General features: G+C 41.1%; 1 protein-coding gene across 3 annotated transcripts in view; it reads left to right on the top strand.

Annotated features, from left to right (window-relative positions):
* Window positions 1-14,181, top strand: part of GRIN2A (glutamate ionotropic receptor NMDA type subunit 2A) — a 424,347-nt gene that overhangs the window by 272,197 nt on the left and 137,969 nt on the right. The window lies entirely within an intron of this gene.

Here is a 14,181-nt window from a genome sequence, read left to right on the forward strand (position 1 = left end):
GACTGCATTTCCAGTGGAGGGAGGTGTAGGAACAAAAGCTAAGAAGTGGAAAATCACAAGACTTTACTGGGATACCATGAGTGGTTTGGGTTTGCTCCAATGCAGTATACTGTTAAGAACAGTTTTAGGATGGAAGGTTGGCAAAATTAAAGTTGGCCAAGGAGCTGGATTTTATTTTTGGACAATGGGGATCCATTTCAGGGTTTTGAGAAGGGTGGCACATGATCAGAGCTGAGGTGTGGGAACATTCATCTGGCAAGTGGGCTTGATATGAGTGTGGAGGATGAAATGTAGGAATCTGAATAGCAATACAGATGTTATAGTCCAGGTAGGAGCAAAGTGAAAGACATTTTGGTAGCAAGCAACAGAAATAAAGCCTGATTAGCTTGATTTAATTAAAACAAGGTAATGAAGGAGAAACAATAGAAAATATTGTTTGGGGCTTTACTAGACCTTTTAAAAATCAAAGTATAAGTTGAGCAACTAATCTTTGGAAAGGTCATAAGGTGAGGCAACATTCATCAGTGAAGGAGAGTCACTATTATATTGGTTTAGAGCCAACAATTCCTGGTCTCTGTTTCTTACCTCTCAAGTTTCAAATTCCTAGGAGAGAGAATCTAATTGATCTGCCATGGGACAGGTGCACCCCTCTCCCTTGTATATATTTTTATGGCCAGGGAAACAAATAAGTGTTCAGATATATATAAGGGAGGACTTTTTCAAAGATCCGGGCTTATTGTATGTCCACAGGCACATCGCTCCGCCCCAGAAGGGATGCAGTCCCATGAACTCTACTGGTATAGAAGGAAGCCTAGGTTTTTGCTAGAGGAAGGAACGTGAATATTTTTCAGTTCATTTAGAACAGACAGTCCAAATGAGCAGCCAGTAGATCGGTTTTATTTCATTTACATTTAAATGAATTTGAATGCCTTTAGCTAAGATTTTCACCACTGTTATCATCTTGCACCTGGCTCATTTTACTCGTTGATATTATCTGCCCAGTCCTGAAAAGCATGAGAGATTTGTATTCTTTCTGATAAATCACCGTGGTATTTGCCCTGAAAAAAAGCAAGTAGAAATGGAATAATGGAAGATTAATCAGTATTCTGATGGGTCAGGTCCCCCTCCTAATGTTCTTACGCAACAGGAATGTTAGCTGCAGACGTATTGCCATTTATTGTAATTATTTGCATAGGATCTGCCTTTCCCTTAAACTCTCAATGATTGCAGAGAAAGGACCACACAATTTTTACTTACCACTTTATTTCCTTTGCTTTGCCAGCATAAAGTAGATGTTCAATTAATGTTTATTGAAGTGATATGTTTACTAAGAAGTAGATTTGAAGGCTTTGTATAGATGTCCTTTTGGTATATTTCTTAGTGGAGCAAACTCTTAATTTGTGGTCCATAATTTATGGTTTTGGTTTTAGCATTGAAATTTTCATGCCACAGGAAACACCTCAGTGCTGGGACAACTGGGATGGTTGGTCACACTACTACTGGATGTCAATCAAAAACAATGTGCTTTTCATAGGACCCCTTCTAACTCTCATGATGCCACCATGAAACTTCGCAACAGTGCTGTGTGGTTGTTATGGACTGAAAGTTTATGTTGAAACCCTAATCCTGAAAGTGATGGTATCTGGAGGTGGGGCCTTCGGGAGGTAATTAAGGTTAGATGATATCATGAGGGTGGGGCCCTTGCAGTGGAACTAATGCCCTTATAAAAAGAGGAAGAGCCAGGCATGGTGGCTCACCCCTGTAATCCCAGAGCTTTGGGAGGCTGAGGTGGACAGATCACTTGAGGCCAGGAAATTGAGAACAGCCTGGCCCACATAGCAAAATCCTGTCTTCATTAATAATGCAAAAAATTAGCTGGGCTTGGTGGTGCACACCTGTAATCCCAGCTACTGGGGAGGCTGAGACATGAGAATTGCTTGAACCCGGGAGGTGGAGGTTGCAGTAAGCTGAGATCACGCTGCTGCACTCCAGCCTGGGTGACAGAGCAAGACTCTGTCTCAAAAAGAAAAGAATAGAAAAAGAAAAAGAGGAAGAGACATGAGATAGATCTGTCTCCACCATGTGAGTACACTTTAGGAAGACAGCCTTCTATAAACAGGCAAGAGGGCTTTCACCAGACACCAAATCTGCTGGTGCCTTGATCTTGAACTTTCCAGCTTCCAGAACTGTGAGATGCAAATGTTTGTTAGTTAAGCCACCCACACTATGGTAGTTTCTTATAGCAGCCTGAACTGGTGAGAACAGCAGCCTTACCCCCATTGACACAGAAGTGAGCTGAGTCTCGAATAACTTGATTTCCTTAAGGGTATAAACACCAACAATTGTGGATTTAAAACTCAACTTCAGTTTGCCTGTCTCTAAATCCACTCTTCTTGCAACTCACAGTGTTCCCAGAGTTCAAGGTACTGGGCTATGAATTCTTATCCTCAGGGAGTTGACAGTCTGGGAGAGGTGACAACATTGTTCAAGCTATGAATTACACAAGTCCAGGGGCACCCTTCATATCAGCTTCATCAGAGATTTGTGTTTTATTTTGACAGTTGTTCTGGCAAATGGTAGTAAAGGATCTTCAGAAAGAGGTGTCTTTTTAAAATTAGTCCAGAGTGGCTGGGACCAACATAAATAAAGAAGGTGCCCTCTAAGAAGTGTGTGCCACATGAAGAACAGGGGTTGAGAGTTGGAATGGGATGCATCTAACTTGAAGGAGTCAGGTAATGCTTTGTGGAGGAGGCATTATTTGAGATGATCATGAGGGGTGGCCAATAAGCCTGATGCAGGGAATGAACAGGAATTATAGCTGCAGAAAAATAATATGGACAAAGATTGGTGGCCTGGCTTATCGTCCTTGCTCAGCCTTCCTTATGTTTGGTGTCAAGTAGGGAAAAGGTGGTCCTGAGGTGGAGATTAAGGTATCCCTTTTTGAATCAAGTCAATAAATGGTGAACATGCTGTGCTCAATGGCAATTCTGCTGGATAAACATAAATGACAGAAGGGAAGATCTGACCTTTGCTCCTGGTGGGACCAAATGTGTGAATGTGGAATCCTCAGAGAATAGCAGGAGACAATGTATTGCTAAGTGCTGTCCCATGAGGAATGGATTAAAAAAACCAAGAGAGGCCGGGCATGGTGACTCATGCCTGTAATCCCAGCACTTTGGGAGGCCGAGGTGGTGGATCATGAGGTCAGGAGATTGAGACCATCCTGGCTAACACAGTGAAACCCTGTCTCTACTAAAAATACAAAAAATTAGCTGGGCGTGGTGGCATGCAACTGTAGTCCCAGCTACTAGGGAGGCTGAGGCGGGAGAATCGCTTGAATCCAGGAGGTGGAGGTTGCAGTGAGCCGAGATCGCACCACTGCACTCCAGCCTGGGCAACAGAGTGAGACTCCGTCACCCCCACCCATTGCCCCCACCCCCCAACCAAAAAAAAAAAAAACAGAACCAAGAGAAGGAAAGATTATTAGGAAACCCCACAATGAAGAAACAGCTTGAAATCAGCCTCGTTAAAAACAAATACTGCTAATGCTATCCCTCCCCCCTCCCCCCACCCCACAACAGTCCCCGGTGTGTGATGTTCCCCTTCCTGTGGTTTAGACTGAAGAGGATGAGGCAGAAAGGCATTCTGGGTGGGAGGAACAGCATATACTAAGAGATGGGGTTAGGACCAAATGCATTGTTTATTCACGGGAGTGGGGGAAGATGAGGAGAGAAAATTAAATATTGTAGAGTTGGAAAAATAAAGAAGTGTGTGGTACCACCCCCCCATTTTTCAGAGAAGGCAGCCGAGGTGTAGGGAGGTTAAATGAGTGCTGGTGCACCTTAATTCAAAGCCTTTGAAATCTGGAAGATTTTGGTTCAAATAACCAGTTGACTGCTTAACCCAGCTAAAATTATTATTTTTTTAATGACAGAAATTCTAAAACATAAAAGTAGCTTAAAGAAGATAGGCATTGAATTCTTTCTTGTGCAAAGGTTGTCTAGGGCTGGTGTGGTATTCCACAGTGTCCGGGACCCAGGCTCCTTCTACCTTGTAGCTCTGCCACCCTCAGCCAGTGGCTTCCACATCATAATTCAAGATGGCTGCTACTGCTCCAGCCATCATATCTGCATTGCAACTAGAAGGAAGGAGGAAGGAACAAAGACGGGCTCACCTCCTTCTTTTACAGTACTTCCTATAAGTTATACATATCATATCTTCTCTCTTCCTATTTTCCAGAACGTTGTCATAGGGTCATGCCTAGCTGCTAGGGAAGCTAGAAATGTAAGCTTTATTACTGGAGGCTCTGTGCCCCTCTAAAAATAGAATTTGTTACTAAAGCAGAAGAAAAGAGGATATTGATGAACAACCAGAAGTCTCTTGACCCGTATAGCTTTTCACACCATTATAAAACCCACCTTTTTTTTCTCTCTGTAAAATGAGAAAATCTGCACTTAGTTCTTTGGGTGAGAATTCAGGTAACGTATGGAAAGTATCTGGCACACCATTCAACACATATTAGAGGCTGAATACATTTTAGTCCCTTATCCTTAAGTGATCACTCTTACATATTCAGGGAGATAGGACAAGATTCTAGGTCTCCTGATCTTAAGACCAGAGTTCTTCTTTTGTAGCAGCATGGATGAACAAATATCTAATTGTTTTCTAGTTTATTTGTTTAATTGATTAATATAAAGATATTTTCCCCGGTCAGGCATGGGATGTGGTGGCTTATGCCTGTAATCCCAGCACTTTGAGAGGACGAGGCAGATGGAGCTTTTGAGGTCAGGAGTTTGAGACCAGCCTGACCAACCCCTTCTCTACTAAAAATACAAAAACTTAGCCAGGTGTGGTGGTGCACACCTGTAATCTCAGCTACTTGAGAGGCTGAGGCATGAGAATCACTTGAACCCGGGATGTGGAGGTTGCAGTGAACCGAGGTCACAGCACTGCACTCCAGCTGGGGTGACAGACAGGACTGTGTCTCAAAAATACATAGATATAGATATAGATATAGATCCCCAAATAATATCGTATAAAAAAGAACAACATATTAACGATGTAAGTGGAGTTAGGAGTGTTAGAGTCCCATTGGCATATCACCCCCGACCTTTCCTCTCTGCCTTTGAGTTACCTCACTGGATGTCTAGTAGTAATTCACAGAACTCAGGTAGACACCCACTGGACAGAGAGACAAAGTAGGACTCATCATCAAAAGGAAAGACAAAACAAAAAGACAGAGTTGAGACTTTTGTTCATTCCACGACTTTGCATTGAGCATCTACTCTATACCAGGTAGTATTCTAGGTTCTTCAAGGGAGAAAAAGCAATGGAAAGAAAAACCAGACAAAATCCCTGCTTTTATGAGTTCTATATTCCAGTATGTGAATATCCAGAAATTCTGGAATAAAAATCACACCTTGAATTGAATATCAGTTGATCCATATCATCTCATTCTATAGTTTTTGGTGGGAAGAGCAACATGCACGCACATCTGCCACTTTGAGATCTTGAATAATTTGGCAGCATAGGCACAGGTGATTGAGTGAGCTTGGAAATGCACGTCATGTTACATACATTTTTTTCTGCTCTTTTGGATTAGAAGCTCATTATGTGAGCTGGTTCCACTGGCTCTTGTGCCAGCCAGTTCAAAGTGGTTAGGTGATCCTTAGTCATGAGAGGTTAATGGTGACACATTTGGTGCTATTTTAACAGTGTTATAAATACTACCCAGAATTTCCAGATTCCTCACCCCAGGTTCCAAAAGCAGCCTGGGATTCGAAGAACCACTTTATGGTTCTTCAGAATTCCATATGAATATGGTCATTCAGAATTCCAATAACTCCCAATAAAGTAGAATTAGGACATGCATCTTAGACCCTACTCTATACACCCTGCTTCTAGTTGAAATCTTTGGCCAGCTGGGTCAAAGGTTCAGGTATACTGTCTGGAGTTGGGAGGAGGAGAGCCATATTTACAGAAAGAAGCTTTGTCCTAACTTACCTCAGGTTTTAGAAATAGAGGTTGTATTACAAAAGACAGCATATAGGGTCCTGTCCTTAAAGAGTCACCCTTGACTCAGGTGTGCTCCCTGAATAGAGTTGGAAGCCCAGGCTGGCACATGGGTTACAGGCTTTGTGCCATAGAAGCTTCACCTACCAGTAAGCCCAGTCCAGGGGGTGCTGTGAGCTCTGAACAATCAGATGAGCTCCTCCTCTCTCTTTGGGGTAGGGTCTAGACGAGCTCTCATTGCCTCCCTTCGGGGACTGGAATTAGTAGCCAAAATGATTCTCCAGCATTTAAAAGAAAGCTTTTGACCCCAAATTTTAGGAAGAAGAAAGACAATTATATAAAACCATGACAACTACTGCTACCCCTACCATCGTTTAGCAGACACCCATAATGTGCCAAGCACTCTGCTGGCCATTATCACCTTGTGTATCTCACTAGACGTCATTTAATGTGATCCATATAATTACCCAGTGACATGGCTGTTATGACCTCAGTTTTACAGAAGAGGAAGCAAATACTCTGAGAACTGAGGATACTTACCTGAGGTTGAAAGCCACAAAACTGAATTCTAACTTAGGCCATCCAGTTCTTGGAATATTGCCTCTTGGCAGTTGTTGTACTGGAATCAGATATTTAGTGTGCAGGATCCTAGAGACCTTTGCCTGCTCATTCGTTTGTTCGTTTATTCCACAGGTACTTTTAAGCTCCAGCTTAAAAGTCAGGACACACCCTCTTCTAGGTGTTTTAGAGTTGCAGTGATCAGAACAAAGACCCCTGCCCTTCTGAAGATTTCTATTTTCTGTCCTAAAATCTTTAAAATTCAGTATTGCTCAGCCAAGACAACTAACATTATTTTTTTAATTGGCCACGATAGAATTTGTGTTGAAAGAGTAAACAACGCTTTTCTCCTTATAAAAATCCCTTTCTTCTTTCTGTTTCTTTATGTTGTGGTTTCTGAGCCCATTTTAGAGTATCTCTGTGTTGGAGTTATTATTTTTCTGCCTTGACTTTTTTTTTTTTTTTTTTTGAAACGGGGTTTCGCTCTTGTTGCCCAGGCTGGAGTGCAATGGTGCAATCTCCACTCACCACAACCTCCAACTCCCGGATTCAAGCGATTCTCCTGTCTCAGCCACATGAGTAGCTGGGATTGTAGGTGCCCGCCACTACACCCAGCTAATTTTTGGTATTTTTAGTAGAGATGGAGTTTCATCATGTTGGCCAGGCTGGTCTCGAACTCCTGACCTCAGGTGATCCACCTGCCTTGGCCTCCCAAAGTGCTGGGATTACAGGCGCGAGCCACCACGCCTGGCCTTGTCTGCCTTGACACTTGATTCCTGGCTCTGCTGTCAAGCCTTTTTAATTGTTCATGAGGAACAGGAAACCACCAATGAGTACTGTATATGAAATTGAGCACCAGGGCAAAGAGGAAGGTGCTGCCATCAAAAGACAGCACAAGGATGTTCAGAGGAAGAAGAGAACGAGGAGGTGGATGAGTTGGGAATTGAAAACTGGCAAAAGTAGAGTGAAGTTGTACTAAAGAGGGATGAGGATTCATTTGTGCCCATGAGGGAATAGTTAATGGAAGATGAGAAAGCACTAAGACAGACATCAAAGTTGAAGGGATTTGCAAACACCAGGAGAATGCTTTTAAGAGAAAAAAAAAAAAACCTCTGAAAATGAAAGTATCTTGAGAATTGAAAAAAGGTTAAAGAAAACAGTGACTGTGTTTTCAAAAACATGTAAATTAAATGACAAACGAAGAAACTGTGACACCCAAGCAGTTCAAGGAGGCATTTAAGGGACACTGTGATCCAGGAAACGTCCCTGGGAACTTCAGAAATGGCAAAGCAGATGGAAAATTAACCGAAAATTGAGAAACACTAAATGGGTTATGGTGGCATTTGTGAAACAGTAAGAGAATTAAAGTCTAACGGGGAAATAGTGAATAATAAATATGTCTAGAGAACATCTCAAATAATTAGATTTTGGAAGTTAAAGGAGCCTTATGACTATAAGACGAAAGAGATAAAATAGAAATCTGGAGGAATGAGATATTTTAAGTCATGGTTAAAGAAGCTTATGCAGCCCATTATGGTTGGCTGTTCACACAAGGACAGAGGGACTCTGGAAATGAGTATACTAAATGGCAAGGGGAAGCATGGCTTTAAAAAGCATTGCATTTGTAGTAGGGTGTTAGAAAATATGACAGGGTGGAAAAAGAGTGAAAACTACATGGAAAATTTGCATCAATGTTAACTACTATTTATTAATAGCTATATACCAGGCACTGTGCTAGGCATTTTATGTGAACTATGAAGTTAGGTTAAACCATATGAAACTGTCATGGCTAGTTTATATGGTTTAACTTAATCCATTTTTGCAAAAAAAAAAAAAAAAAAAAAAAAGGAAATGGAGGCTTATTAGATTTTAAATACGCTGCCCAAGGTGCCAGGTACTGTCTCACTGTAAAGCCTATTCTCCTTCCTTGATGTCATGAAACCTCAACAACATAGAAGCAGCAAGTTATTCTTTTATTCATTCTGCACACGTTCCACACCAGCTCTGTGGCACACACCCTGTTTAGCACTAGAAATATAATACTAAACTAGGCAGATGAGGTCCCTGCTTCCATGATTACAGTCTGCCAGTTAAAAACAAAAGCAAAAGCACAAAGAGAGTCTAGAACAGCTGTCCATGAGAAATATAATGCAAGTCACATGCAACTTAAATTTTCTGGTAGCCCATTAAAAAAGTGAAGAGAAGCAGACAAAATTAATTTTAATAATATATTTTATTTAACCCAACATGTCTAAACTGTTCCAGCATGAAATCAACCTAAAATTATTTATGAGACCTTTTACTCTTTTGAAAAATACCAAGTCTTCAAAATTCTGTGTGTATTTTTACACGGATGGCACATTTCAATTCAGACTAACCACATTTCAAATGCTCAATAGCTACACGTGGTTGGTGGCTGTCTAACATGATAGCAGGCCTAGAGAGAACTGGACAATTCTGGCCCCATTTATATTCAGTCATAATATAGGAAATATAGGAAATATTGCCTACCTATTTTTCAGTGTTATCTCTGATCACCATGCATCACCATTCACAGAGCACAAAACAAAAGGGCAAGAGAAATGTTTATTTCACCTGGACTTCAGCTTCATACACTTAATACTGTAAATACTAGAGGAAATGTGTATATATATGTACATATTTTATGTATTTTATATATATATAAAATATGTAAATATATATGTATTTAGTGTTGTGTCACTGGCAATAAAAAACAACTTAGCACTTTACCACCAGTGGATGACAACACAGAAGTGGTCTTGGCAGATCACTAGAGTCTTCCCCTTCTTTATTTGCCAGCATGCTTCTGTGTACTTATTGCTCCTGATGGAAATATTGAAGCTGTAATTTGAGGCTTGGAAGCAGTCAGAATTTCTGACATTTTATCTGACCACTAAAGCTTTATGATCAATTTTGTAGAGATAAGCAAAACAATGATAAGATTTTACTGTTTAATACAAGTGCCCAGCAGGTGTTAATGGGAACTGATCAATGTGGTGTAAAATGGTATTTCCCTAGGTAAAGAACTGTGCTCTGGAGCAAGTTTAAATGGGAAGAAAGCCCATGGAAATATGTATTGTCCTTCCTAGAAATTGGATGGGGGAATTGAAGGTAATAGGTGCTTGCTCCCTGCCAACTTCATAATGAAATTACTGTTCAGCAGAAATTTCTGTTAGAGGTTTTTTTTTTTTTTCCCCCTCCCAAGGGACTGAAGACTTTTAATAGAAAAAGAAAGACAATATTAACATTGAGTATATGGAGTCATTCACCCAGAATATTGAATCTTAGAGGAACACAGAAAAATCTGAAGCATGAGGATTTCTGCATAATTATTTTCATATAATCTGAAGAACAGTGTTTGCATCTCAATAATCACTCTGCTAATTCCATCTGATTTTACTACAAAATGGAAGAAAAGGGAACAAGTGGATAACATGGAGATAGGAAATTAAAGAAGGAGATTTTAAGTAAATCCAAAGAAAGGTGCTCAACTGCGTATGCTACCTTCTTGATTAAAACAATCGCTGTGTTGGCTGGGCGTGGTGGCTCACGCCTGTAATCCCAGCACTTTGGGAGGCCAAGGCAGGTGGATCATTTGAGGTCAGGAGTTCAAGACTAGCCTGGCCAACATGATGCAACCCTGTCTCTACTAAAAGTATAAGAATTAGCCGGGAGTGGTGGCAGGTACCTGTAATCCCAGCTACTCGAGAGGCTGAAGCAGGATAATTGCTTGAAACGGGGAGGCGGAGGTTACAGTGAGCTGAGATTGCATCACTGCACTCCATCCGGGGAGGCAGAGTGAGACCCTGTTTCAAAAACAAAAAAAAACGAAAAAACAGTTGCTGTGACATTCAGTTCATGTTACGTAACCTTGTGAATGGCTCTCCGCAGGACCAAGTGTCTTTATTGAAACCAAAACATTTGTTCCCTAATCCAGCATTTCCAAATAGATAACAAACTGGATATTTCCAAATTTCTTGATAATTTACTAAATTTTTCAGTTTTCCCACATTTGGGGCACTAGGTAGACTCAACCTGAACTACATTCACCCCAAAGTGTTGGATAATTGAAACCTGGCTTAAGATCTCATTGTACTCAATAAGAAACACCTCAGTGAGGTGGCCACCCTGATTATCAACTTAGGGCAGCAGGTGCAGAGTGACTGGCAACTTATTTTCTGCTAGCTGAGGTCAAGGCCACTGGTGGTCTTTGTTGGTAGTTTTTGTATTGAAATTCCATTGCAGTTGCCTGCCTATCTGTCCAATCTCTTTATTCCACCTGTTGCTTTCTTTGACCGTCGTGTCTATTCCTTGCTTGGGTTACTACAAAGCCTCATCTTTTTGCCCATCTGCCTCTTATAAACTTGCAGTTCAAGGCTCCATTCCAAATAAACACAGGATGAAGTCTAAACTCCATGGTACAGTCTATATAGTACTTAGTTATCTGACTCCTGTGTCTGTCTCTAGCGTCCTCTCCCAAGTTACTTTCCCACTTGCCCCCCACTTCCCTGCCATTGTGAACTGACTGCGGCTCATTGAACACATCATGATGTTTCAGGGTTCTCTGCCTTGGACTTTGCATTTTCTCTATGTGCATGAACAAGAGCTGTTCAACTTTTCCTTCCTCTTCCTTCTCAGCACAACCCAAATCCCTTCCACTTTGTTTCCTTTTTCCAGTCATGGAATTACCATAGAATTAGCCACTGCTTCTCTTATGCTTTCCAACAACTTAGTCCATATCTCTATTTTTACACTTACTGTTCTTCATTATAGTTATTTTGTGTGTCCCTCTCCCCAACCTTGAAAAATTAAGTATTTTTGGTCATTTTTGTATCATTTTCATAGCATAGTTCTGGTACAGGGTGTGATATATAGGAGGTGCTCAAACGTGCCTAATGGATGGAAGAATAGATGAACGTATTAATGAATATATTGATGGATAGATGGATGGACGAATGGGTGGATGGATGAATGTATTGATAGGTGGATGAATAGATGAATGGACAGGTAAATGTATTGATGGATTGATGGATAGATGAATGACTGCATTGACAGATGGTTGGAAGGGTAGATATATAGATGGATGAATGTATCGATGGGTGGATGTCCCTTTGGTGATGATCTGTCAACATACTCAGTTGCCAAACATTAACTGAGCCCCCACAGTATGCCAGACAATGTGACAGGGCTAAAAATAACCATGGGAAATGGAACCAAAATGTCAGCTTAAAAAATAAAAACAGCTTAACTTAGGCTCAATTAGTTACTTTGAAGGCCTGCTAATAATGAGGAATTTGACTCTAGTTCTCCACTAAACACTCAGGCCATGCAAATGTCTTCTTTAGAGTCTCAATAAGGGGTGTGAGGTGGAGCGCACCTAGCTGTGTGTATCTGGACCATGTTCATTTAGTTCATCAAACTCCAGCCAGGAAACATCAAAGGGAAGAAAGAAGAGAGAAAAGAAAGTTTCAATTGTCTAGATAATGAATGGTTTTTAAGCCGTGAACAAAAATGTTCAAGTCCCCTCAAGTGCAGAGAAGCATTTTCACTTCTGCCCCTATTGGCTGCAAATCTGAGTGTATCACTCCTCTACTTAAAATCTTTCCTGGCTCCCCATGACCTTCTGAACAAATCCAAACCCTTCAGTGTGTCCATTATGATCTGGCTTCAGGGATCCTCTGCAGACTAATCCCACTGCACATAATATAACCATCTGTCTTACTAAGCCGTTTCCTACTTCCTCTAGCCTGTGTTACTACCTTTGCTGACTCTTAAGATGATCCCTCTGCCCAGAATGCTTTCTCCTGCCTCAACCCCTTCACCCATTAAGATTCCCTGGGAAGCCCTCCCCAAATTCCCCAGGTTGAGTTAGGGACCCTTTTGTCTGTGTTGTCTCATCTTCTTACATTTACTCTCCATCAGTGAATAAGTGGCATTATAAGTGCTGTCATTGTTTATGTGTCTATGCCATTGAGTTATAAGAATGTGGGTAAGAAAGAAGACAAACACTGTGTTTTTTATTTCTGTATCTGTAAGACTTATTATAAGCCCTGACCTATATACCGGGCATACAGTAAATATGCTTCTTTTGACCGTCGTCTCTATAATAAATAGAGTAAATAGTTGTTAAATCAAGAAAATACCTTTCGAGCAGGCGTGGTGGCTCATGCCTGTAATCCCAGCACTTTGGGAGCCAGAGGCAGGAGGATCACCTGAGCTCAGGAGTTCGGGACCAGCCTGGCCAACATGGCAAAACCCCGTCTCTACTGAAAATACAAAAATTAGCTGGGCATGGTGGCGGGCACCTGTAACCCTAGCTACTCAGAAGGCTGAGGCAGGAGAATCATTTGAACCTGGGAAGTAGAGGTTGCAGTGAGCCAAGATTGTGCCAATGCACTACAGCCTGGGCTACAGAGTGAGACTCTGTCTCAAAAAAAAAAAAAAAGGAAAAACAAAAACAAAAAACAAACAAAAAACCTTTCTAGGAAGTGATAAGAGATACCCCGAATAAACCAAATAGAGTAGTGATTATCCTTTGTTCCTTCTAGAATAGCAGTGTTTTAGTTTTCTGTTTGTTAAAGTATTTGATTGCAGAGAACTTGAAGAATACAAAGATACACACAAAAAATGAAAAATACCTGTAACCCTTTTAGACATAGGCAAGCCCTGTTTTTATCCTCTTTTCTGCTTCTTTAACATTAAATAGTAAGCATTTTCCCTGCATCATTAATTTGTCTTCAAAAACATGATTTTCAATGACCCGAATAGTCTATTGAATAAATACACAATATTTGCTCTTTTCCTTTTCCCCAATTTCTTCACTTTGTCCTTGGAAACCAGATTCTCCCCCACACAACACCCCCGTCAGTCGCTTCTGCACCATGCTGGTCCAGGGATGTACATGTGACCCATTAGGCCAGTGTCTATTTTTAAAATTTCTTGTAGCCTAGTTCTCTTCTTCTTCTTCTTCTTCTTTTTTTTTTTTTTTTTTTTTCGCTTTTTAGCATCTCTGGATGTTAATGGAATATGAAGCAAGAGACACAGTATCTTTCTGGGGAAGTCTTTGAATGCTTCAGTCCACCATATTGTATGTGTCTTGTGTCTGCTGAGTGTCCACCACCATGTTGTCTCAGATGTCTTTAACGACATCACATTTTTCTCAAGCTGCAAGGAGAGCGGATGCCTTGGGGAATTTCTCACCCAAAATCTGGGAGATGAAGCCTGCCTTGGCTCTCTGAGTTCAGCCTGAGTACAGGCCAAGGTGGCTTCGAGGAGTGATGAGGGTATAAATGTTGTATGGCAGACAGATGTTACCTGCAATGAAAACACCTAGACCAAAAGTTAAGTTTATACACGTTATATAAGGTAGATTATAGGAGTCATCCTTGATGCCTCTTTCTCCCTTCCCCTCATCTAATCTTTCACTAAATACCTCCTAAATATCTCTCCACTCAGTCTTGTTTGCTGTTGCTTTTTCTCTTCCTCCTTCTCTTCTTTGGCCACAACCAGAGTCAAAGCCACCATTATCTTTGACCTGGTTTATAAGAATAGCATAAGTAGTCCCTCTGTACCCGCTCTGGTTCCCCTGCA

This window comes from Nomascus leucogenys, chromosome 18, assembly GCF_006542625.1.
Source record: "Nomascus leucogenys isolate Asia chromosome 18, Asia_NLE_v1, whole genome shotgun sequence".
Classification (NCBI taxonomy): Eukaryota; Metazoa; Chordata; class Mammalia; order Primates; family Hylobatidae; genus Nomascus; species Nomascus leucogenys.